Here is a 27,613-nt window from a genome sequence, read left to right on the forward strand (position 1 = left end):
GAAAAAAAAATAAGTACTCTTTTTTAATCTATGAAACTTAACCACCATCCCTGATACCTATCTTATCAACAAATTATATATATATTTGTTGGCTAGATTCTCTTATATTCCCTCCACTGACTTGGTGAAAATTGATGGAATAAAACACATAGACCCTTCCCAAGCAAACAGGGTTGTCTTAGAGGTTTGCACTTTGGCAGAAGCAAGTATGCATTTGCTATTATTTAGTGGAGCCAATGCTGCACTTGCTCTCTCATTTTCTATGGCTATTATAAGTGAGTACTATTAGTATTATGAGAGATAATAATAGCAGCCCCTAAACGGGGAAGAAAACATCTAAAACTAGAAGAAAAACATGGAAAATATACTGAAAGAAAAGCATATGTTCCAATTCAACATATTCAAGACATTTGTATTCAAAGATTGAAGAACAAAATTAAACCGTAATTAAATGGGTCTTACCATTTAGCATTTTCACTTAACTTCAGTATCTTCTGCTGTTTCTTATGAAAGAAAGGAGGAAGACTCCTTCTAAAGCATGAAACCAGAGCATCTCCTGTGAATATATATCTGGCTCCATAAAACCAGGTATTTGCATGTGAGCTGCAAAAAGTGACTGCAGCTCACCAAAGTTTTAATCCAGACACTTTTAGTAAGGAGAATATCTTTTTTTATTCTCCCATTGCATAAGCCCTTATTTGGGCATGACCCAAAATTAAAAGTCATGGTTCTTTCCAATAGTCATTGCTAACTAAGAAGGTCCCCTTCATACAACTGTGCAGCTCCTGCAATGTCCAGCTCCAAGTCAGGCCTTCACTTTTAGGAACAATATTCTTTGCAAACAATGCCATTAAGGAGCATGCATTGCCAAACTTGCACTAAGCCTATTAGCAGCTCTAAATTAGAGCATAAGATTAGCACCAAAATATATTTCCAGAACTATTTTAAAGACTGGAAGCCTCAAAGACAACTCTTATCAATATTTCAAAAAGCCAATTAGAAATCATGCATGTACTCCTATAATGGCATACAGTCTTTTGCAAAACATCTTTTGGCTCAGTTTATATCAACTCAAGGTCACAATGTTCAATCAGCACATTACAAGAATGGTGATGGGCATGCGTATGTCTGTAATTAGGAAAGTGGAGGAACAAGTTGCAATGCATTTATTGGGAAAAGTTAAGTTTTGAAATATGGATCCCTAGAGGAAAAAGAATAAAAAGTTGATCTTAGTGGGGAAAATATTGGGAAAATAATGGCCTGCACCATAGACTGAATTCAAGGAAGCTCTTCACCCAAAGGATGTGTTAGATCAGTCCACTCCTTCGATGGCTCTACCAAAATACATTTGAATACTCCTGTGCACTAAATTAACTAGATGTGGGAGAGGATAAGCAGGTAAGATGAGGTTCTTTTCCTAAAAGAAGTCACAATCTAGCAGGTTTCAGCCAAGTAGACATTGATATAAGAGTAATCAGAGCTACCACAGCTCTATGAACAAAATGCTGGTGTAACAGAGACAAGAGGGTCTAGGAGAGCTGGGAAAGATTTTCCCAGAGGAAGTAACTGGCACTGAAATTTGACCTGTGAAGAGTAGATCCCAGGCAAACGGAGTAGCTTTCACAAAGTTGGAGCCAAAAACTTGCCTGGGATATCTCCAGAGAAATAAAACATTCAGTATGGCAGGGAGACCAGGTCGTATGGTGGTAAAGAATCCACCTGCAAATGCAGGAGACACAAGATGCAGGTTTGATCCCTGGGTCAGGAAGATTCCCTGGAGTAGGAAATGGCAACCCACTCCAATATTCTTGCCTGGATAATTCCATGGAGAGGAGCCTAGCAGGCTACAGTCCATGGGGTCATAAAGAGTCGGACATGACTGGGCATACATGCATGCACCTCTGGAATGGCAGACAGACGAGAGGAATAAACAGGCTGGTCAGAGTGTGTATCATTAGGAGAAGAATCTGAATCTTATTCTATATTCATAGAATATAGAGGAAGGAATGCTCAGCTTTATTTCTTAGTAAGGTCCCTCTGAAGGAAATATGAATGATGGGCCATATTGAAGAAGAGTTAGCATCAGAAAGATTAGTTAAGAAGGTATCTAGGAAAGAAACAATAAACACTGGACTGAGGGATAGAAAAGCTAAGTTTGAGACAGTGAGTAAATGGATGAATAATTTGATTAGTGGTTAAAGAGATATTGATATGAAACTGAAAATATATAGGCTTCTGGAGATAAAGCAGATTTATGTATACAAGATGGCGGAGGAATAGGACAGGGAGACCACTTTCTCCCCCACAAATTCATCAAAAGAACATTTAAACGCCGAGTAAATTCCATAAAATAACTTCTGAATGCCTGCAGACAACATCAGGCACCCAGAAAAGCAGCCCATTGTCTTCGAAAGGAGGTAGGAAAAAATATAAAAGACAAAAAAAAGAGACAAAAAAGGGAGTCCCGGGAAGGAAGTCTTAAAAAGAGAAAAGTTTACAAACACCAGGAAACACCCTCATTGCTGAATCTGTGCTGAGCCTTGGAAGCACAGAGGGCAACATAACAGGGAGGAAAAATAAATAAACAATTAAAACCCACAGATTACAAGCCCAGCAGTAACTCCCCAAGCGGAGAAGCAGTGCAGACGCCTGCACCCGCCACTAGCAAGTGGGGGCTGGGCAGGGAGGCGCGGGCTGCATCGCTTAGAGTATGGAGATAAAGTAATCAAGTACAGTAAGTGTATTAGGTTTGTGAGGCCTGCAGAAGACCAGGTAAGAAAGTGAGATCTTGCTGGCCCTGGAGATTTAGGACTTATCAGATTATGCAAGGTGGTTGAGGCCAAAGATTTGAGTATCATCTCTCCAAAGACCAGCAAACATCTCAGAGATGCAAAGAGACTGGGAATAGAACTGATTCATAGAAGAGGCTTTCCACATTTCAGGAGACAGCAGGAGGACAGGAGGAGGATAAAGTGAAATGAATAAAGGAGGTGATAGAAAATGGCAGATCAACCCCACAGGAAGAGTTTCAGAAAGCCAGTGGCACCAATGGTACTAAGTGCTACAGAGCTCAAACATCACAAGGACTGAGATCAGGTGATGGGGAGGTGGGCTTGCCCACAAATAGGAGTCCACCAGATTTGTAGGATGCCATTAACAAAACTCTGAACTTATTATTAGAATTGACCTTATTTTCCATACGATCATGAATTTCCAGATGATCTCACAGCATTTTGCAACAAAGTCTGACCAGTAGTTGTGTTGAGTGAGTTAGGACAATTTTTCTCCAAGTCTTTCTTAAAAGTTATCTCTTTCTCAGGTAGGGGCACACTTGGATATTAAAAACAGACTGACCAAAAGATAGATGCAAGGTATTCATAATCTAACATCTGATTGCAACCTTTGTTTCAGCAAACAGGAAAACTACAGATATCTGAGTCCCAATTAAGATATTCAGTTTGAGTATCAGGATAGAGGACAGTGAGCTGCCATGCTTATTTGTTACCAGGGCAACATGTTTGCTTTTACTGATTCTGATCCTGTTTCTAAAGTCCTGAAAGATGGAGCTCCTACCTCCAGCTTTATCACTTAGTTGTTGGATAACCTTAGACCAATTACTTATCTTCTTTATGTTTCAGTTCCCTAAGTGAGAACTTTGGAGAAAAATATGTTATATTATCACCATAGTGCCTAGTACATATCAAATGCTCAATAAATGGTAGTTACTATCATAATTATAAAATTACACCCATAACCTCATGAGTATTGAAAGCACCCACAAGCATAAAAAGCTGTCATCAGCTTATGCCTAAGTTGAAATAAGTTTGTTAATCTTACATAAGTTGTTCATTATTTTTAAACTTCACTATGAATCTGACATTGGAAAACATTATCAAAAATAACATTATCCACTTTGAGAGCAAAGTTGCAAAAGATCCTTATTTACATACTCAGTAAATGTAAAGCGAAACACTCACAGACTTTCGGTTAAATGTTCCCTTTTCTGTGGAAAATAAGCAAAGAATTCAACAAGAAGAAAGAAAGTGCACTAGCATTTACTGTGTACTCATCATGTGCCAAACATTTAGACATCTTAATTAGTGCTCCCAAAATAAATGCCAGAAAAATGATCTCCATTTTTATGGTTGAACAAAACTGAGACATAGCAAGGTTAACTTTCCTACTTAGGATCCTCCAGCTAACAAGGAGTGAAAACTATTTGAGATCCAGTGTTTGCCTACTCCAAGTTTATTCTATTTCCCCTTCACACGCTCCAGATGCTTTCTTTACCTTTTTACTCTACATATCTGTCATTGTGGCACAAATTCTGCCTTTCTCACAGAATACAATGCTGTTCTCCACGTTTTGACAAGCTGGGATCAGAGATTTTATATGTTTTCAACTCCTAGGAGTCTTGAATTTCTTGGTAGTCAGTTATGAATTCAAAATCCTAAAGTCTTAGTGTTTGAGAGATTCTTAGTTTTTAACCATTACTTAACAGGAAAGAATATAAGGCCAACCTAAGAGAGATGAGGTGATTTTATCAACCGTTAACAGTCCATTATTGACAGCACTAAGATTAAGAAAAGTACACTCTATCACAGAGCTTTCAGATCTCAGCTTTTCCAACAGAAAGAAGCCACTCAAAGGGCGCTTAAAATCTCTGTGTGTGTGTGCAGGTATCACAAGACACATAGACAGAGCCATTACGCTCACTGGTATTTTCATTAAGCTTCCACAGATTCCTAAAGACCAGGCTTCTTATGTGTATACACCTGCATTTGAGTTCTTTGGAGGTGATTCTTTTAATTAAGTTCAATTAGACATTCAAGGAATATCTACTGCAGGCACGCCAGTTGTCAGGCACTCTTCTGAGGTGCTAAGGACACACCAAAGAACAGGTAAAATCCTTACCCTCAGAGAGCGTTACAAGCAAACTGTCTCTGCCACAAGACCTGCCCAATCAAGTTTCAACTGCCAAATTTACATTTCTCCAGAGAAATCATTTTGAAGAAACATGCAATAGACTCTTGATCCCTTGGAAGCATCTTCTAACACACTGTTTATAAGCTATTATTTTGTATGCCTATATTATAAAATACTTGTCAATCTAAAGTTTACAAGGACAGACAGTACATTTTCCACAATTCATAAAGTATGCTGTAATCTTTCTTAAAGAAACAGCATTCACTAAAGCATTTCCAAATATGTTTTGAAAGTCTAGGACCTTACCAAAAACAGTTAAATCTATTTGTGTTACTCTAACCTTGTCTATAAATTTTTCATTTTTTAATCTATATCAACAAGAATTTATATGAACAGCTTCCCTCAAACAAGATCCTATCTGTTTTTTGCAAACTGTGTGCTACCTAAAGTAAAATCAGTGATGCTCAATTTAAATGTGCATTTTTTGAACACGCTGTGCATGGCATATGACAGCCTGATTCCATCTTCATATCAGTCAGCCCCAAGAGGTTGTTGTTTTTGCCTCTCTTTTACAGACAAGCAAACAGGCTCAGAGAGGTTAATGGCTCACATAACACATGGGACCCAGTGGAAACCTGAGTATTCAAATCAAGATGCTGGAGTTTGAGTTTACTCAATTTCTCAGTCACCTTTAAGAAGCACACCAAAAAGTAAAATTAGCAAAATGGTAAGAACGTTCACAAATGATTTCCAGCTCTTTTTAAGATCAGTGAAAATAGTTAACTTGGGGATGCTTTTCCAAAGCTAACATAGAATTCAAATTGCTTTCCTAACTGAAAAGAAGCAGTGCAAACATCCAACGGGCAGCTCCTCAGCCTGACTGTTTTATCCGCAGATGAGACATCAAGAATACTAATAATTAAAACAGTAGGATTCTTTTTCCCTCAGAGGGAGAACAGGTTTCCAGAAGCATATTGAGGAAATGGACAGAACTTTTGGCTGCTGATGTAGAGAATGAAATTATAAACTGTGACCCTGACTGACAGTCTCAGAAAACTACTGGCGAGTTGGTGTTGGAAGATTTGCATGTGCAAACAATAAGACACATATGTCCACATGAAATCTTGATCCCATAGAGTCTAGTGAGCCTTTATCCTTTCACAAAATGAAGATATATAACTAACATAGGGGATTCATTACAACTAGGAAGACCGTGAATCCAAATTGTGGATTTGGGTATCTTAATATTAGTAATGTAATTTTAAACCATCTAAATTAATCATATGATTGCCAAGAAATCTGCCTTTACTTTGTGCATTCCATATCCAGGTAATGCAATATGTAGCCAAAATTATACCATTAATATATAACTATCTTCTGCAACTTTTAGACCAAAAGAACATAGAACACAAGAATAGCAATATTTTCCCCTAAAATCTCATTTAAGTATTACTTTGGCTGAGACTTATTTTTCTAAGAAAATCTTGATTTTCAATTTCCAGCTTGAAGCAATATTTCATATCTAAAATGATATATCACAAAAACTCTCTCCTCATAAGACCTCAAAAGAAGAATCTGGCAACTACTGTAGGGTAAGTTGCACATTTGCTGGTTCTTAAGTGTAGCCATCAGAACTTGTAAAGTGCTTGGCCAGCCTGTATTCATTCCTGGGAAGTTAATCCAAATTAATCCAAGAACAACCATAACAAACAGCTCTCCTTAGAGAGCCTATTAGGCTGGGGCTTTGCATACCATTACTTTAAATTCACACGACCATTCTAATTTGTTGAAGTCCAATTTGTTAATATTATTCCCATCCCACAGTTGAGAACACTGAAGGCCAGGGAAATTAAAGGTATTGCCTGAAGCTCATAGCTGTTAGAGGAGGAAGGCATTTGAGAAGGTAACTTGAAGCCCTGCAAAACTTGGCAGCTTTGGGGCCTGTGGTCTTCAACAAATTCCAGTATACAATTACCCTGCTCACAAATGTCACTCAGAGGGTACCAACTTCAGTCCTGAAAGAAGCTCATGAACTAAGTTTCCAGATCTACAGTTGGCCACAGTTCTTTCATCAGTCCACGAGCAAGTTGCCTAAAATACAGAGCCAACTCTGATTGCCAAACCAAAGGAACTAAACCCCAGTCTGGGCAATGCATGTCCTGAAATGTTGTACTGGTGACGTGATTCACCAGCCTGAAAAAGGATGACATCCTTAGATGTTCCATCATCTCCAGATTTGAAGAACAGCTTCAAGCGGAGGTGGGTGGGAGGACACATTCCAGCCCACGATGTTAAACACATTCATATTTTCTCTCTCTATCCCCCGTCCCCTTCCCCCTCTTTCTCAGTAAAGTTTGCATGTGGGTGTAAATGTGGAGAGGGGGTGAAAATGTGAAGGGGAGGGATGCACGTTGAATCAGAGGAGCAATGAAGAAATTTTGAAGTCAATAAAGAAGGAGAGAAAAAAAGAAAGAAGGCAGGGAGGGAGGAAAGAAAGAAAGATAAAATGACAGACAGAAAGGAAGAAAGAAAGAAAGGAAGATAGAAAAATCCCCTTTCCTGATTGGCTGATTGCATGGCTGGGTTTCCCATGTGAATCCCAGAGCTGAGCTACGCAGCAAAAATCCTCAGAGTACACTTTTTGCTTGTCCTTTTTTCTTTTTTATCAGTGGTGCTAAGTTGCAACTGAGTAGGAACTTGACAAAACTGGTGTCAATCTATGACCACCACTGATGACTTAACAGTGGTCACATAAAAACAAAATAAACATGCAAAAAATATCTGCAAAGAATAAGATATGCAGAAGCCTACAGGGATCTCAGGGGGGTGGGGGGACAAACACAGTCCTGTAAGATTATTTTCATGGGTCAGTAAATGTAGTGCCTGAGCTGTGTCCCAATTGGAAACATGTGCCCAGAAAAATAAATTAGAGAAGTGCTCAGCTGTAGGCTAGTTTAGTTAGGGGTAATGAAAAGGATAAGAATAGATGATGTGAGTGAAAGAACAGACTCAGAGGCTTTTAGCAGGGAGTTTCTGGTTTCCATTATCATTCTCTAATATAAATCTAACTCCACAGTTGTTTAATGACTCTCCAGGGACCACCACTCACTGAAATAAATGTGCCCAACACCAAAAAGGACCCAGAAGACTGCTGCCTTTCATCTCCTTTAGGATATGCCAGCAACGTGGATCATTTTTTTTTATCTTTTAAATAGTATTAAGGGGAGGGTTATCTGAGTTCTTCTATTAACTAAAAAAAAAAAAAAAAGACTTAAGAAAAGATATGAACACTAGAGATGGACTACCTTTGAGGTCTGGAATGTCAGGAGTTTACTGCAAGCTCTCAGGATAAGTACCTTCCTTGACCCTTCTAGATAAACATGGTAGCTTTGGGGAGAGAAGTCATTCCTTCCAAGTATGACTGGTTCCTGTCCAGTTTGGATCCTAAACTGACTTTCATCAGCTCTTGTGGGAGTCACCTGTTTCCTATGATCTGGCCATTCACCAAAGAGTTATGGCTTTTCCAGGCCTCAGTTTCCTTTTTTATTGGCATGAAATCTCTGAGGAGTCTTCTGGTTCTAAAGTTATGTGAGTCTATGATTCCAATAGAAGGCCCTGGAGAGAAATACCAGAAGACTGACAGGCAGAGTTCTGTTATAAAATAAAACTAAAGAAAAGCCAGCTCTCTGACCCTGGCAGCGATGGGGGACGGAAGAGATGAAAAGGGAGATCTTTCAGACCCTCAGGCTCTCTAAGCATTTTCAACCTTTTTAAAAAATTTCCTTCAGTGGCCTCTTTCCCCCAAGACAAAGCTGGCAGAGGAGAAGCAGTGATGCTCAACCCTCAGACCTTTATCTAAGTTGCCACAGGACACTAGATTTCTGCCTCTTTCTTAAAAAGAGCCCTTACCTGATCATGTTGGGAAGGTTTCTGGCAAAACTGAAGGCAACTAACTGTCCCCAGGCACCTTCATGGACAGCCTCTCTGTTACTCACAGAAGTGGTTAGAAGGGGGTGGGGTTGAAGGGGGTGATCCTCTCATTCCTAGCACTGGGGAGCATCTAGGTACCTTCCAGCTTGTGTGTGCAAGAGAGATGTGCAGCCAGCCAGCCGCTGCTCTCCATCACTTCCTCCCCCATCCTAACCCCCCTCCCTCCACCCACCCACCCACCACCGGACAGAAGCCATCCTTCATCTGCTGGGTTTATTATCATATTTTTGTGTTAATACATTCTGTTGATCTGCGATGTCAGGTTGGATAATGAAATTTAAATTGGGTCCCTTCGATTTCCAATGGCTAAACATCTGTGAATCTAACTCTGGAGCTGCCAGGCAACTTAAACGCATTCTTGAGTGTCAATCACACAGCACAAGGCACCCCACACTGCAGCGGCTTTCCTGGGGAAAATTTTTTTTTTCCTGATGAACATTTGCAAAGGCGTTTGCCTGGGTTGCAGACAACCTGCATCATTGTAGCAAACCAGCTTATCAGTGATCGCAGCCCAGCAGCCCAATGGAGCAATCGTGTGGGCCACCTTCTCCCTATTTTCTGGCCTCCCACAGCCAGGTCTTTAGAAATCACACTCAGGGGGTGAAGGGATAAAGGAATCTGGGATGCTAAATTCATGGCCATTTTCTTCACCAATACATAAGAAAAAAAAGGTTCACTCACTGTATTTCAGACTGATCACAGCAACATCCAGATGGATATCCAGGTGCTTAAGAACAAGCGGAAAAACGCATGATCTTGACACCAAAAAGAAAAAAAAAAGGCGGGGGTGGGGGGAGAAACGAGGTTGATGAAGAAAAATCCAACTGCAATTATCCGTCAATTTTAGTCAACATAGGCACAAATCCAACTGTCCTCTGCTGGCTTCTCTCCCCCAATCAATGCCTCATTCTGCCGCGGTCAACTTTTCTTCTCCGAAATTTCTTTGCAGATGTATTATTAATTCCCTCTCCTCTTGTGGGAAATTCAAAAAGAAAACACCACCATATCAAGTCTTTACTTTCCTAAAAAAGCCCCAAACTTTTCATTCCAAAAATATCTCCTTGGCTTACTTTCTCCTTTATAGAAAAAAAAAAAAAGCACATACTTTTGTTTGTGAATCCACGGTTCTCCATTTCCAATCATCCTTTTGGGGAGGGGGGATCGCTGTTTTTATGGTTAATTATTTATGTCAGAATACATCAACCCCCGCGGGTCTGACACTGGTTTATTTCATTTTTCAATGCTCCCTGTGTGCACATATACACATGTGTGTTAAGATCCAGGTCTCACAAGAAAAAGCTTCATTCTTCCTTCTCTCTTGCACAATCAGTTTATCCACTGCGTTCGGTTCCAAGAGATAGCTGCGTCCCGCATCCTTCATTTTTGCAACGCACCCAACCGCCACCGCCACCAAAAAAAAAAGTCTCGTTTTACATCGCCGATTCCTCTCCCCAACCCCCACCTCGAAGAAGAATTTGGGGCTCAACTCCCCCCACTCGCCACCCTTCCGGCCGGCCCCTTCTCCAAAGATCTGATTAGATTTCTCATCACAACCCAGTGCGCAATTGGATTTTTGATTTCAGCCACCCGGCCAGCCACCTTCCCCTCTCCCTCCAAACTCTCTGTTATATCCTGTCTCCTTCCCTCCACCGCCTCTGCAATTTCATAATCTCACGTTAAATGGAGTGCGGGGGGCGGGGGCGGGGGTAGGGGCGGAGGTAGTGGAGGAAAATTTCAAGGCTCCGTCAGCTGTCAAGAAGAAACCCATTCCTTCCCCCAGCTACTTCGTTTTCTTCTTCTTTTTTTAAAAGCTCAGGGTGGCTTGCGCTTCCTCTGTCCCCGCCCCCACCCCCGGCACCCGGTCCAGATTCTCCAGGTGTAGCAGAACTCCACGGTCAGGGCTGGGATCACGGGGGAGACGCGTGACGCTGTCCCTCGCCGGTGGCCCCTGCCAGCCACCGGGTCCCCTTCTCATCCATCAGCGGGCTGCGAATCCAGGGGCGCCGCGACGAAAGAAGTTCAAATTGGGCTTTTATTTCAAATAAGGAGGGCGAAGCGAGGGGCTCCACGGGGGTGTGAGGCAAGTGAAAAAAATAATAAGGAAAGAGGATAGAAAATGGAACGAAGGCGGTTAAAAAAAAAAAAAAATCCTTAGTCGCTGGCTCCTCTCATCCTTCTCGAATGAAACTGCAGCTCTGATCTCATTTCCAGCTGCGTCGGGTACATTTTGGAGCCACAAGTTGGTCCCTCTTCTCGCAGACCTTCCCGACGCCGGCTAGTCCTCCGCCAAGAGATGCGTTACCGGGAGCGCAGCTGCTCCGCGCGGTCCTTAGCGCCATCGCCCCGGCTCGCGGCTCCCAGCGCGGCATAAACCCCAGTCCCCTTCCATCCACTTCGGCTGGAACTCTCTGCCTCCCCCGCCCGATCCTCTCTCCCCTCTTTTCCCTCCGATATTAAATGCGCTCCCAGGGCGGGCGGCAGCTCCTTTCTCTAAGCCAATGCCACGTCCCGAAGGTTTGCGTCCCCGCTCCCCAAATCTCCTTTCGGACTGCGGTCCCCTTCCCTCTGCCCCTCTTTCTTTCCCTTTTTCCTTTCCCTTTCTCTGCTTGTGATCAGTAAAATACAATTACCCAATTACCTCCCATCATCTTAGCACTGATTGGTCAATTGCATTAACACTTGAAGTCGGGGACGAGGGGATTGGAGCCTCTGCGGTGTGGCACCGCTGCCACCTGGAGGGCAGAGCCGGAACAGCCGTGTTTCAGAGCCACCCCCGCGCTTGGAGGTTAGTAATAAGCAGAGAAACTCAGGGGTGGTGGTGTGGGAGAAGTTATCTTTTTTTTTTTCCTCTCAAAGCCTGGCTGTTTTCATCCTGAAAGCCAGGAGTTGGAGCTACAGAGGGGAAGACATAAAAATCAAATCACCATTAGCATCCTGAAATATCAATTACACAATGCTATTGCTTTCATTGAAAGCTGAACACGAGCTTCTTCCCTCCCTAGGTAAGGAGGCTGCTCACAAGGTAAGGATTAACACAGTACTGTTACCTAGGATGTACTAGTCGGAATCTAGGAGGAGCTGAAAAGCGGCCAGGGAGGGAGCGTGTGGTCCTGCAGGATAAAACACCAAGAGGAAACACGGTAAAGGCGAGACAGGAGCCTTCAGCCTATGCAGTGTTGCAGTAAATTGGCCTCTTCAGTTTGCACAAGACATCCAGGACAGTTTGACAACTCAATTCCAACATCCCTCTCTCCTGGTTATGGGCTTTTCCATCAACTTATTTTAGGGGCAGGGGCAGGTGGCATATTTCAACTTCACTGCATCTTAGAAAGATGGAAGGGCCCACATAATAATATGATTAATAACATATTTATGTGGATTTCTTTCTCCACTATACAATTGTCAGAGGCTTTTTCTGTAAGCTATAGTTATATTTTATGCCATTCACATATGTGACCTTGAGATTTGAAATAGATAAAATGAATGATAATTCAGACAATAAAGCATTATATTCTTTGGGAGAGGAAGGGAAATAACTATTTCTTTGTTTCAGGTTGCATCATCAATGATTTCTGTTCTGGTTTACTTTTGAAAAGTCAGAATATGTACTTGGCTTGAAAACAGTTTTAACAGGCAGTAGACCACTGACTTAGCAGCAGCCGCAGCAGCAGACCACTCTATTCCCATGGACTGAGGAGCCTGGTGGGCTGCAGTCCATGGGGTCACTAAGAGTCGACATGACTCAGCGACTTCACTTTCACTTTTCACTTCCATCCATCTGAGAAGGAAATGGCAAACCACTCCAGTGTTCTTGCCTGGAGAATCCCAGGGATGGGGGAGCCTGGTGGGCTGCCCTCTATGGGGTCGCACAGAGTCGGACACGACTGAAGCGACTTAACAGCAGCAGCAGCAGACCATTCTATTAAAGCACATTATATACTTAACATTTGAGTCTTTATGTTACAAATCATAATGAGTAGGAACATTCAACAGAAAGGGAGAAAAATTTTACTAAGGAAACATTAAAGGCATATCGAAATTCACACCAAATGTTACACATTTTTTCCTATTCCCTTTATAGTACATGGGTATTTCCTCCTTTGAGGTCTTCCCAAGTGGCTCAGTGGTTAAGACTTCACCTGCCAATGTAAGAGACACAGGTTCCATCCCTAGGTCGGAAGATCCTCTGGAGGAGGAAATAACAACCCATTCCAGTATTCTTGTCTGTAAAATCCCATGGACAGAGGAGCCAGGAGAGCTACAGTCCATGGGGTCGCAAAATAATCAGACACGACTTAGTGACTAAACAATATTTCCTCATTTAGAGTTAAAAAAGAACTACATCTGTATATTTCTTTGGGTACTAAGCACATATTCTAAAATGTATTACTGATGTCAGCACCTGCAAGAAAAAAAAAGCCTTTCTTTACACATGGATTGTAATTTACTTAATTTCTCTGTTTTTGGATAACTTTGATATAGTTATGAATTGCATAAAAGGTGAATTTGTTCAGGGGTAACAGCATTGCTTCTATTTTTAAAAGACAACTGTATTGACTGATTCAAAACTCTAGTGGGCAGTTGACTGTAAGTTTAATTTGTTTTTTGAAGCTCTTATCCTTATATGCCAATTACAGTTTACCAACTAATAAACCATTAAAAAGTGCTTTCACTAGCTGCTCTAGATAGCTTCAAAGTAATCTACCTTCTGGTTCTGAACTAAGCTAGAAGCCATTTGAAATGAAAATTTTCCTTTTAGGGATTTTGACAGCAAGGGAAAGGCCAATGATTTGTTTTTCAAAGATGATTATCAGCTACCTACCAGATATATTTAAAGCCTTTCAGAATGAATTAATCTATCCAACAAAGCAGTGGTGAAGGATCAGTGTTATTTAACCAACAAGCAAAAGGAAGATCTTCCCTTTTCTATTTACCTTCCCATTCAGCAGCTACAATTTCTTTTCCTACTTCAGTTGCTCCTTCACACCGTATGACCTTGAATTAGTCATTTGGTTTTCATTTTTTGATTCAAACTCAACACAGTGTTTTGGGGTCATCCCTATGGCATGGTTTTCTTTTGCTGACTTCTCATATACTTCAATCACTCACCTTATTTAAAACTCAAAACAACCCCTTGAGAGATTTGTAAAGATGAGGAAAGTGATGAAAAAGCTACATATTTGGTAAATATGTGTTTTCAAGACATAGGCAAGTCTTGAACTCAGATCTACTCAATTCCAGTTCTTCCAATTTTGCTACAGTTTCTAGATTTCAGGGACATATCTAAGACAGTCATAGGTGTGCACACTGTTATGAACAGCACTGAATCCCAGAGATGCATTTGTAACTCCATGGGGGAAATTGACACGTTTGTCTCAGAATGATCTTACTCAAAGAGAATTGAAATAAGTAGTCCACATGCTAACTGTCATACAAATGCACACACAAACTAAATTAACTAATAACATAAATACAGATATTTATTAAGTAGGAGTAGCCAGATACTGTCATTGATGACAGCATATGTGTTTAAGTAAAATTCTTCATGAAAGTTCTTTTACAGGAAATAATTGCCCAAAGAGTAACGGATTGATCATGTTGTCACACTTCCAGTTAGTTCATTTAGTTATCAAAAGCATGGGCAGGACAGATGCCATTAAAATGTGATGAAATTAAAGGAAGAGGAGCACCATGCTTAACTGGGCAGGTTTGTTCTATGAACTTTGAGAAGTCTAGGTTAATTCTTTCCTAATTTGTAGGCATTTGGTTGGGGAAATAAAATTATGTTATTTCACTATGTGCCAATGACTGTACCTGATATCATCTTTAGCAAACAGCAGAGGACAGCATCTTGTAATTGAAAATACAAAATAGCAAAGAGAATGAACTTGCTAACTTTGCTTTCCAAATAGAGAAAACAAATGCATTTATTAATGTATTTATTAATTTGATTTAACAGACTGTACGCTACCCTACTCAAGCACAACACATGAGATTTGAGCCTTCATGTTAACACATTCTGGCAATAGATACTCTCTTTTCACTTCCAGTACGATTAAAAGGGACCAGAATGTCCTGTGGGATAGTAGTATCAAGCTTGTCTCTGTCGTCAGGTAAAATGAATGGCATGTGAATTAACTTCATTAGACCAGCTTCTTCTGAGAACTACTTTAATGATCAAATGCCATATTTAGTGGGAACTTACTGTATGTATTAGGTTATACAATATTCCAAGAACATTGTAGTACACAATTAGAAGATATCATAATCATCGTCTATTCCTTGTTCCTTGAAATATACTGAAGATACCAAAATCCAAGTAGATTTGTGAATTTACGGTTTTTCAAGTATCTCCTCTACTACCCCTCCACTGAATCTGTACCCTCTATAGTCTTACTTCACTGTGCCTTCATGATTTTAAATTTTTAAATAAAAAACCAGCCACTTAATGGTTGCTTATGAGTATAAAACACAGTTCTAAGTGTGTTACAGATGTCAGTGCAGGCAATCCTCCCAACGACTTTATGAAGTAGGTACAATTACCATCCCCTTTTATAAAGAAAATGGAATTGAGGTTAAGTAAGGTTCACCTAGGAAGTGACAGAAGAAAGGTGTCCAACTAAGGTTATTTTGATTCGGAGATCATTAATAGTTCCTATTACTACTTATTGCAATGGATGCAAATCATTTGCTCATTAGTGGGAAAATATTCCCACTAAACCATGGTTGATTTCATGAGAGTGCTTTCTTGTGTTTCTTATACTGTGCACCTAGTTGAATAGATGAATATCTAAGATTAAGACATGGCTTCTCAGGTGGCTCAGTGGTAAACAATCCACCTGCCAATGCAGAAGATGCAAGAGACATGGGTTCAATCCCTGGGTTGGGAAGATCCCCTAGAGTAGGAAATATCAACCCACTCCAGTATTCTTGCCTGGAGAATCCCATGGACAGAGGAGCCTGGTGGGTTACAGTAGCTCTTCTGTTCATGCTGCTGTAAAGAGATGTACACATCTAAGTGACTGAGCATGCACGCATGCAAGATTGACATTAGGAAAGGGCTACATTTTTTGTCTCTTACTGACTATTCTTCTTACTGCAGTTCACAGAGTGTTAGTAATAGGAGATGTTTAGTGCAATTGTTAAATAGAAAAACTTAGAAAACATGCCACCAAATGAAGTCATTTAAACATAGAATTATAACTTCTTTAACACTTAGCTATTGCTGCATAATAAACCATTCCAAAATTGGTAGCTGAAAACAGTAATTATTTATTATTTCTCATGATTCAGTAGATCAGACAGGGGATTGGTTAAATGGTTCTTCTGATCTTGACTAGGTTCACTGAGAGCTGATCTAGAATAGTCTCAGCTAAAGTGGTCGGGATAACTCAACTTCCTTCATCAACGTAACCCAAGCAAATTTCTTGGCCAAAGCAAAAGTTCAAGAGAACAAACAGAATTTACTTTCTCAAGTTTCTGTATGAATCAAATCTACCCAATTCCCACTGGCTAAAGCAAATTACTTGGTGGAACCCATCATTAAGGAATTGAGCAGATCACGCCGCCTACAACGGGAGGCCTCTGTAGAATTACATGACAAATGAGTCAAGAATCAGAGTGATCATCACAATGTCTGTTCTTTACAAATAACACATTTCCCTAATGATTACTGGGCTTTGCAGGAAAGAAAATTCCCTGCATTTAGCCAGTCACTTACTTATTGCAGCAGATGAGTATTAACCTCCCATTATGTGCCAGGTACTATGGAAATTATCACTGCCTTCCTGGACTGCCTTCACATTCCTCATCACATCTGTTGATGCTAATTCAGGAATGACTCATTCATCTGCCCAGTTCTCTCATTGTACTATGTTACTAAGACCATTCTCAAGCTCCTCAGCTGACTTTTGCACTCGTCTTTCTTCTTATCCATACCATCCCCTCTCTAGTACCTGTTAGTTTCCGAAAAAGAGACTGGTGAGAAAGTTTAAAAGAAACAGTAAAGAAAACATATGTATAATAACAAAAAAATACCAAAATACAAGGAAAACCATTTGCAATGCAGAGAACAAAGGATCCATATTCTCAGTCATAAATAGTTCTTAGGAATAGCTTTTAGAAATAAAGGAGAAAACCACAAGTAACCTTCCAGATAAGTGGGAAAAATACACTACTACTCCATTTGCAGAAGTACTGGAATTGAAGACTTATTGGTACCTGCATTATTTAGCACACTGCCTAGCCCTATGGCATCCAAATACATTTTGATCAGTTGGATGAATAACTGTTTACTTGGTTTTGGGAGGAAAGTAGGTAGATAGTAAGTATGGTAATTATAAGCAATGGTGGTATAATAATATCTGGTCAAAATTTTACCAGAAAGAAGTGCAAAGGGACAGCAGAGGTGGCAGTAACCACCTCATTATGGGGGCAGTCACAGAGGAATTCACATACAAAGAAACTAAAGGTGTTCAAAGCTTCACGAATGTGAGACTACAATCGATGGATGCAGACTCGCAGCCAGAGGACAGAGAATGAAGTTTATTCTAAGGAAAACATAATTTGTGGCCCAAAGATTGCTAGGGCTAAAGCTTAGCTAAATGATATGCTTAGTTACAGGAGGTGTGGTCAACTAGAGGAAATGTAGAGATCAAGAGAGTCTAGATTTGGAAGGTAGTTGTAACATGCTTTTTCTAGAAGTGTACCAAGCACAAAGGACATCTGGGAAGGAAGAGCATGAGTGAAGGGGGATCATCCTGAGGGAGACTGTGTCCTTTCTCAGACCACCCTAGGCAGCATGACACATTCTAGGACTTTTAACATAGCAAGAAGAAAGCAGAAAGGAACAATGCACAACAATTTGGAAACCAATTCTACATCAGCTTCGACCCAATTACATTTTAGAAATTCTTTTTCTTAAAATTTTATATTAGGATATAATTGATTTACAATGTTGTATTAGTTTCAGAGGTACAGCAAATGATTCAGTTATACACATGCATGTATCTATTATTTTTCAGAATCTTTTCCCATATTTGTTGCTACAGAACATTGAGTAGAGTTCCCTGTGCTATATCTTAGGTCCTTGTGGATTATCTATTAATATCTATTTTGTATTTAATAGTGTGTATACGTTAATCCCAAACTCCTAATTTATTTCCCCAACTTTTCCCCTTTGGTAACCATGTTTATTTTCTAAGTCTCTGAGTCTGCTTCTGTTTTGTAAATAAGTTTATTTGTTTCAGTTACATATATATATATATATTCCACATATAGGTGATATCACATGGTATTTGTCTTTCTCTGTCTGATTACTTCGCTTAGTATGGTAAATTCTAGATCCATCCATGTTGCTGCAAATGGCATTATCTCTTTAAACGGTGCCCCAAGCTCTTGAAGAACACAATCTCCTTTATCAAATGTTTCTAAGAAAGTTGGTATTTGTGCAGAGAAGCTGCACGGCGGCATCTTTGTACTGTCTAAATTAGGAGTCTTTGCGCTGAGAAGAAAATTGCCTGTAAAGGTATCTTTAAAACTCCACCAGGAATTAGTAGATGGTGTGAATCCAGTTGTGTAATTTGGGAAGACAGCTGCATTTGATCTCGCTAAATCAGCACTTGATACTAAACAACTCCTAAAGTATGTCACTTTATTTCTGCATTAGCCATGCAGTGCAAATTCAAGAAATGATAGCCTTGTTTCCTCCACCATACTACTATTGTGTTTTCAGGAAATGAAGTGCCAAGACTTCAAAATTCAGTTCTCTGCCCATTGAAGATACATGAGTACATCTGTGATTCTAGGCCTCCAGCTAATTTAGTAGTACATGATTCAAAGAATGCTCAACCATCTGCATTTTTAAATGTCCAGATTTCTAAAATTCACAGCATTTTTGAGGGAAGTAAATGACTGTCTGGGAAATATTGCAAACTTTAAAAAAAAAAATAATGTACTGTATTTACACAAAAATTGGAAACACCTTTATCACTGGAATGAAATAATTCTCCAAACACTATAAATAAGCATATGTAAGAGATACATATCTCTTTCATAATATATAGAAGATATACTGCTCAGAGTGACTTTGAAAATGAGGAAGGATCTTTACATTCATTAACATTATGTGAGTTTCACAGGAAATGAGCTATAAAATAAATATCCCTGTCGCAGGTGAAGATTTTGGGATGTGCATGGACTTGTGGTCCTTTGAACAGAGTGAACACTGGGGGACTGTGAAAGGACTGAGTGTTTGACTTCTACTTAAATCTAGCTGACAATCTTTCTGAAAAGAATGTTTTTCTGCTTTATTGACTATACCAAAGCCTTTGACTGGGTGGATCACAATAAACTGTGGAAAATTCTGAAAGAGATGGGAATACCAGACCACCTGATCTGCCTCTTGAGAAATACGTCAGGAAGCAACAGTTAGAACTTGACATGGAACAACAGACTGGTTCCAAATAGGAAAAGGAGTATATCAAGGCTGTATATTGTAACCCTGTTTATTTAACTTATATGCAGAGTACATCATGAGAAATGCTGGACTGGAAGAAACACAAGCTGGAATCAAGATTGCCGGGAGAAATATCAATAACCTCAGATATGCAGATGACACCACCCTTATGGCAGAAAGCGAAGAGGAACTAAAAAGCCTCTTGATGAAAGTGAAAGTGGAGAGTGAAAAAGTTGGCTTAAAGCTCAACATTCAGAAAACGAAGATCATGGCATCCGGTCCCATCACTTCATGAGAAATAGATGGGGAAACAGTAGAAACAGTCTCAGACTTTATTTTTTTGGGCTCCAAAATCACTGCAGATGGTGACTGCAGCCATGAAATTAAAAGATGCTTACTCCTTGGAAGGAAAGTTATGACCAACCTAGATAGCATATTAGAAAGCAGAGACATTACTTTGCCAACAAAGTTTCGTCTAGTCAAGGCTATGGTTTTTCCTGTGGTCATGTATGGATGTGAGAGCTGGACTGTGAAGAAGGCTGAGCGCTGAAGAATTGATGCTTTTGAACTGTGGTGTTGGAGAAGACTCTTGAGAGTCCCTTGGACTGCAAGGAGATCCAACCAGTCCATTCTGAAGGAGATCAGCCCTGGGATTTCTTTGGAAGGAATGATGCTAAAGCTGAAACTCCAGTACTTTGGCCACCTCATGCGAAGAGTTGACTTATTGGAAAAGACTCTGATGCTGGGAGGGATTGGGGGCAGGAGGAGAAGGGGACGACAGAGGATGAGATGGCTGGATGGCATCACTGAGTCAATGGACGTGAGTCTGAGTGAACTCCGGGAGTTGGTGATAGACAGGGAGGCCTGGCGTGCTGCGATTCATGGGGTCGCAAGGAGTCAGACACGACTGAGCCGCTGATCTATCTGATCTGATCTGATGCATTTTAATAGAAGTTTATATTTTCATGAGGATAGCAGCTATGTCACAGTGCAGAGAACTTGAACAGATATTTTTCTGAAGAAGACGTATAGATGGCCAACAGGGATGCAAAAAGACGTTCAGTATCACTAATCATCAGGGAAACGCAAATCACACCCGTTAGAATGGCCATCATCAAAAAGGGCAAGAGTAACAAGTGCTGACAAGATTATGGAGGAAAGAGAACTCTTGTGCATTGTTGGTAGGGATATAAATGGGTGCAGTTACTGTGGAAAATAGTATATAGTTTCCTCAAAAAATTAAAAATAGAATCATCATGTGATCTAGCAATTCCATTTCTGTGTGTGTGTGTGTGTGTATATATGGAAAAAATGAAATCAAGATCTTAAAGAGATACCTGCACCTTCCTGTTCACTGTAGTGTTATTTATAATAGCCAAGATGTGGAAACAATCTAGGTGTCTACTGACAGATGAATGAATTTTTTAAAAACAATAAAAAATAATGTATCATATACTTGAAAGTTTCTATGAGGGTAGAACTTAAATGTTCTTACAACACACACCCAAGTAAAATGGAATCAGATGAAGTGATAGAGGTGTCTTCTTATTTTGGTAGTTATTTCACAATACATACATGTATCAAATCATCACATTACACAGTGTTATATGTCAATTGTATCTTAATAAAGCTGGAAAAATGACTCAAGAATACTTAAAAATAGTATGCTATGTTAGAATTTAATTTCTTACTTTAATTCTTATTAATGATGCCTCCATTTTTTTTTTTTTTTTGCCATTCTTATTGATTTTAGTGGCTGTGTTTAAAAGGCAACCGGATTTTCTTTTTCTATTCCTGTTTCTGCTTCTTTTACCTCTAGGATTAGAGAGTGATAAAATAATGATATTGGAAAAAAGCTTATCTTTGGCAAGTTCCACCCCCCTTTTTGATGTCTTTTCCTTTTTATTCTTTATAGAAGCCTAAGGCCCCATCTTATATATTTTTCTTCTCCAGTAAGAAAGATACTATAAAAATAAATTTCCATGTAAGTACTAGTTAACAATTTAGCCCAACTCAATCCAGTCCATTTATTTATTTAATAAAATTTTATCAAGCACCAAATTCATTGAGTTCTGTATGTACAGACAAAGGATTAGGACCTTTCCACTATTTTCCAAGATGCTTACATTTTCAGAAAGGATTCATGTATATTCACAAAAAAGGATATGCTTGATCCAAGGAAAGAGCATGGAGTAGTGCCCAGAGCAGTAAGTTTAGAATCACACAGACCTGAGTTTGAATTTGACAAACATTCATTGTTTGTACTTTAGGAGAACTGCGAATACTTTAGGGCTGGAGCTTTAGGAGAAAGTGTAGCAGGGAAGGGGATGAAATGCCAAGAAATGAACTTGTGTAGAGCAGGCTGATAAAGGATTTTTTTTTAAGAAGTTCATTCCAAATATCAGTATCATTTATCACTGAGGGATGTTAATTTAAGGGGGAAACATGGTAAGTCTGGGAATTTCGAAAGGCATTCCAAAGGACATTATGCAAGTAAATTGCAGAAGAGGAGCAACTTGGACACAGGAGAGCAATTAGGAAACTAAAGGAGGTTGTGAGAATCCAAACAGGGCACCAGCTTTGGAGCAGGAGAGAGGAGAAGGGTATTAAAAACAAGTCAGGTGTTAAAATCTGCAAAATGTTACCAATCTGCATGCTTACTATTTGCAAGTGTGTGTGTGTACACGTGTGACGTTAGACCTTGCGCCTGTACGTAGCTCCCGTTTCATGTAATCAAGCACTTCCTGAAAATAAAGCTTTCTTCATGCGGAAGGAGCCCTTATAAGACTGTCCTTGGAGTTGTTCAAGCCTATGCTGTAAGTTGTGTCTGAGTCCTTAAGGCAGGTATAGATTATATAAGCAATTTCCAAACATCATCCCTGATTAAATTTCCACTAGTCCAGCACAGCAAACTGAGTAGAGTAAGGCCAATGGAGTGGGTTCGTCTTGTAAATTAGTCGAATTGCAAACAAAAATCTTCAGTTGGTGATGAATTTTTTCTTATATTTTTCAACTATGATCTCCTTTCTTATTTTTACTTAGTAACATTTTAAAATGTAAATAGCTGGCAAAATCCAAAGTTGGGGACATTTTGTCAAACCGCTGTATATTTATTCCTTTTAAAGACATGAAAGGTGTTAAAGACTGAGACTTGCTAGACTGATGACTTTTATGGGCCCTTTGGTCTCTTAAATTGTATGCTTTTATCAGAATATGTCTGCCTGGAGAAGCGCTTTCATGTAGATCCATGGAATGCTGTGATCGACATTATTCAACCTTTCATAAAACGAATCGGTTTGTCTCAGACAAGAACTGCAGAAAATGCTCCCAATGATTCCAGCCCTTAGAGAAAGCCAAATTCTAAAGTGAAATTGATGACATCTTACAAATCCTCACTCAAATGTCCCTTTCACAGCAAAATAACGACATTGGAAAAATGTTAAGTACCAAATTGCCAGTATCAGTCACCAAAGTGGAGTATTTTGGTTCTTCCCGCATACAGACCTACAGACCTGTGCCAAACCATCTTCTGTATGTAACCACTGACCTGAGGGGCCTGGCAGTCCAGACTCTTTTGACTTGAGGTGCTGCTGACAAGCAACACCTCAGCTTCAAGCCATAGAAGGGTGCCTCGCAGGGCCTGTGCAGTCAAATGCCACAGGATTTCAAATGGAAATGACATGAATTAATTTCCTGAGAGCAAAAAGAAAAGGAAAGATCAAGAAGAAAAGCAGCTTCTAGGAGCTCAATATGCAGATTAATGGTACCCACTGATTGATTGAAGTGTCAAAAACACACCTTTCAGATATAAATGAAACTGCTGAGAGTTTGGGGCTCACTCACTCTCTCTTATTCATATGAAATATTAACTGATAAAGACAAGGTAAAATTAAGTTTTTCTTGGTATCTTTAACTTTTTATTGACCCTGAAAGCTAAACTTTTGGACACCTGTCCCTGGTAAAAAATGATGAGGTCTACTCAAAGGGGATCTCGTTGCATGAGGAATAAAGTGAAAAATCCTTCTGCCTTTCTTCAAACGTATCTTTACTCATCTCTTTTCACACCTTAGCTTCTCCTTCTGGAAGGGTCTTCTTTCTGTGTAGACCATAGGGTCTTGACACTAGCTATTCCCTGGAGTAGGAAATGGCAACCTGCTCAGTATTCTTGCCTGGGAAATCTCATGGACAGAGGAGGCTGATGGACTGCAGTCCGTAGGGTCACAAAGAGTCAGACACAATTGAGAACTCATGCACACGCTAGCTATTCCCTCCACCTAGAACATTTCCTCTCTGTTCTTTGCAGGTACTGATCTTTTTGATCCTCCGAGAGATGTCATTTCTCCCAGGCATCTGAAGTAGCCGCCCAATGGCTATCACATCCCCTTATTTTAATTTGGGGCAGAACATTTAATCTGACTTTTTTTTTTTTTTTCTATTTGTGGAGTTGTTAGTCTTCATCTGCTAGAATGGGTTGTCCGTGGGACTAAGGGCACTGCCTTTCTTGTTCATGCTGTATCCTCTACTCAGAGAATCCACAGGGAAGATGATGAGTTTAGATTTTTGCAAGAAGGGCTAAGATGTAAAAAGTGAGGTTCAGAAGCCAATTGTACAACATTGATAAGGAATAAAGGTGGGGATTGAGAAAGACGTCTGTTGTCTCTTAAACAATTCTTCTTACAGCTCTCCTTCAGTTCAGTTCAGTCGCTCAATCTTGTCCGACTCTCTGTGACCCCATGGACTGCAGCACGCCAGGCTTCCCTGTCCATCACCAACTCCCAGAGCTTGCTCTAATGCATGTCCATCTAGTTGGTGATGCCATCCAAATATCTCATTCTCTGACATCCCCTCTTCCTCCTGCCTTCAATCTTTCCCAACATCAGGGACTTTTCCAAGGAGTCAGTTCTTTGCATCAGGTGGCCAAAGTATTGGAGCTTCAGCATCAGTCCTTCCAATGAATATTCAGGACTGATTTCTTTTAGGATGGACTGGTTGGATTTCCCTGCAGTCCAAGGGACTCTCAAGAGTCTTCTCCAACACCACAGTTCAAAAGCATCAGTTCTTTGCCACTCAGCTTTCTTTATAGGTCAACTCATATCCATATATGACTACTGGAAAAACCATAGGTTTGACTAGATAGATCTTTGTTGGTAAAGTAATGTCTCTGCTTTTTAATATGCTGTCTAGGTTGGTCATAAGTTTTCTTCCAAGGGGCAACATGTTTTAATTTCGTGGCTGCAGTCACCATCTGCAGTGATTTTGGAACCCAAAAAATTAAAGTCTGTCACTGTTCCCATTGTTTCCCCATTTATTTGCCATGAAGTGAAGGTACAGGATGCCATGATCTTAGTTTTCTGAATGTTGAGTTTTAAGCCAAATTTTTCACTCTTCTTTTTCACTTTCATCAAGAGGCTCTTTAGTTCTTTACTTTCTGCCATAAGGGTCATGTCATCTGCATATCTGAGACTATTCATATTTCTCCTGGCAATCTTGATTCCAGCTTGTGCTCCATCCAGCCCAGCATTTTGCATGATGTACTCTGCATATACATTAAATAAACAGGGTGGCAATATACAGCCTTGATGTACTCCTTTCCTGATTTGGAACCAGTCTGTTGTTCCATGTCCAGTTCTAACTGTTGCTTCCTGACCTACATACAGATTTCTCAAGAGGCAGGTCAGGTGGTCTGGTATTCCCATCTCTTTCAGAATGTTCCACACTTTGTTGTGATCCACACAGTCAAAGGCTTTGGCATAGTCAATAAAGCAGAGGAAGATGCTTTTCTGAAACTCTCTTACTTTCTCGATGATCCAACGGATAGTGGCAATTTGATCTCTGGTTCCTCTGCCTTTTCTAAATCCAGCTTGAACATCTGGAAGTTCATGGTTCACATACTGTTGAAGCCTGGCTTGGAGAATTTTGAGCATTACTTTGCTAGCATGTGAGATGAGTGCAATCGTGCAGTAGTTTGAGCATTCTTTGGTATGCCTTTCTTTGGGATCGGAATGAGAACAAACCTTTTCCAACCCTGTGGCCACTACTGAGTTTTCCAAATTTGCTGGCATATTGAGTGCAGCACTTTCACAGCATCATCTTTTAGGATTTGAAATAACTCAACTGGAATTCCATCACCTCCACTAGCTTTGTTTGTAGTGATGCTTCCTGAGGCCCAATTGACTTTGCATTCCAGGATGTCTGGCTCTAGGTGAGTGATCATACCACTGTGGTTATCTGTGTCATGAAGATCTTTTTTTTGTATAGTTCTTCTGTGTTTTCTTGCCATCTCTTCTTAACATCTGCTTCTGTTAAGTCTGTACCATATCTGTCGTTTATTGAGCCCATCTTTGCATGAAATGTTCTCTTGGCATTTCTAATTTTCTTGAAGAGATCTCTAGTCTTTCCCATTCTATTGCTTTCCTCTGTTTCTTTGCACTGATCCCTGAGGAAGGCTTTATTATCTCTCCTTGCTATTCTTTGGAACTCTGCATTCAAATGTGTGTATCTTTCCTTTTCTCCTTTCGCTTTTGCATCTTTTTTTCTCAGCTATTTGTAAGGCCTCCTCAGATACTGATTTTGCCTTTTCCCTTTCTTTTTCTTTGGGATGGTCTTGATCACAGCCTCCTGTACAATGTCATGAACCTCCATCCATAGTTCTTCAGGCACTGTGTCTATCAGATCTGTTTCTCACTTCCACTGTACAATTGTAAGGGGTTTGATTTAGGTCATACCTGAATGGTCTAGTGGTTTTCCCCACTTTCTTCAATTTAAGTCTGAATTTGGCAATAAGGAGTTCACGATCTGAGCCACAGTCAGCTCCTGGTCTTATTTCTGCTGACTGTATAGAGCTTCTCCATTTTTGGCTGCAAACAATATAATCAATCCAATTTCATTATTGACTATCTGGTGTTGTTGTAGGGTTGTCTCTTGTGTTGTTGGAAGAAGGTGTTTGCTATGACCAGTGTGTTCTCTTGGCAAAACTCTGTTAGCCTTTGACCTGCTTCATTTTGTACTCCAAGGCCATATTTGCCTATTACTCCAGGTATATCTTGACTTCCTACTTTTGCATTCCAGTTCCCTATAATGAAAAGGACAGTTTTGGGGGTGTTAGTTCTAGAAGGTCTTGTAGGTCTTCATAGAATCATTCAACTTCAGCTTCTTCAGCATTACTGGTTGGGGCATAGACTTGGATTACCGTAATATTGAATGGTTTGCCTTGGAAATGAACAGAGATCATTCTGTCATTTTTGAGATTGCATCCAAATACTGCATTCCAGACTCTATAGTTGACCATGATGGCTACTCCAATTCTTCTAAGGGATTCCTGCCCACAGCAGTAGATATAATGGTCATCTGAGTTAAATTCACCCATTCCAGCCCATTTTAGTTCGCTGATTCCCTTAGGTTGGGCTTAACTGAATGACAACTCTGCAGTCAGTCTGATATATTTATTCTGTCAAATTATGAAACAAGGAAGCATTTATGTTCCTAATGCCTAGCACACATATGTGTGTTTGTGTGTGTGTGTGTGTGTGTGTTAGTTGCTCTGTTGTGTCCGACTCTGTGACGTGGAATTCTTTCCATGGAATTCTCCAGGCAAGAATACTGAGTTTGCCATTCCCTTCTCCAGGGTATCCTCCTTACCCCAGGGATCAAACCTGGGTCTCTCTTGCATTGCAGGCAGATTCTTTACCCTCTGAACCACTAGGGAATTCCAGCCATACATGTATAATAGTGTGTCAAAGCTTGGACACTTGAGTCTGAAAGCTGAGGTTTGAATACTGGCTTCATTACTTCCTAGCTGTGTGACCTTGGCTAAGTCAGTAACCTCTTGAGCCTCAGAGACCTCTTTGATAACTAGTCACATCTATTTCAGAGAGTTACGAGGATTAAAATGAAATAATGTATAAGGAATAGTCAGCAGAGTTACTGGCATCTCATGAGCATTCATTAAGTATTAGTGATATTTGCTATTGTTAATAAACATATTTTACCCAGCTTTGAGTAACCCTGGGTCCCCTTATCTCTCCCACATATTGCTACCTGGCCGGCCACGTGTTTCAGTTTTATTGGTTCTCCCATAATAATGCAGCACATGTGACAGCAACAACAAAAAAATACAGAAACTCACTCCATGCTCTCTGGGGAGCTCTTTCTTGGTATCTCTATGTATCTCATTCAGCCAGAATGCCTGACTAGACGTTAAAGTTACTTTCATCTATATATATGTACATAGCAAAACAAACG

At 40.1% G+C, this 27,613-nt stretch overlaps 1 protein-coding gene across 5 annotated transcripts in view; it reads right to left on the reverse strand.

Moving 5' to 3' along the window:
• The window catches only part of LRRC4C (leucine rich repeat containing 4C), a 1,431,417-nt gene that overhangs the window by 181,166 nt on the left and 1,222,638 nt on the right, over positions 1 to 27,613 (reverse strand). For 3 of the 5 annotated variants that reach the window (XM_061381177.1, XM_061381180.1, XM_061381181.1), the window contains exon 1: positions 9,598 to 11,528. The exons of the other annotated variants lie outside the window; for them this stretch is intronic. The gene's annotated coding sequence lies outside the window, so the exon portion shown is untranslated. Of the gene's footprint in view, positions 1 to 9,597; positions 11,529 to 27,613 lie in introns of those variants that run through there. 5 annotated transcript variants of the gene reach the window in all.

The sequence above is a fragment of the Bos javanicus genome, chromosome 15, assembly GCF_032452875.1.
Source record: "Bos javanicus breed banteng chromosome 15, ARS-OSU_banteng_1.0, whole genome shotgun sequence".
Taxonomy (NCBI): domain Eukaryota; kingdom Metazoa; phylum Chordata; class Mammalia; order Artiodactyla; family Bovidae; genus Bos; species Bos javanicus.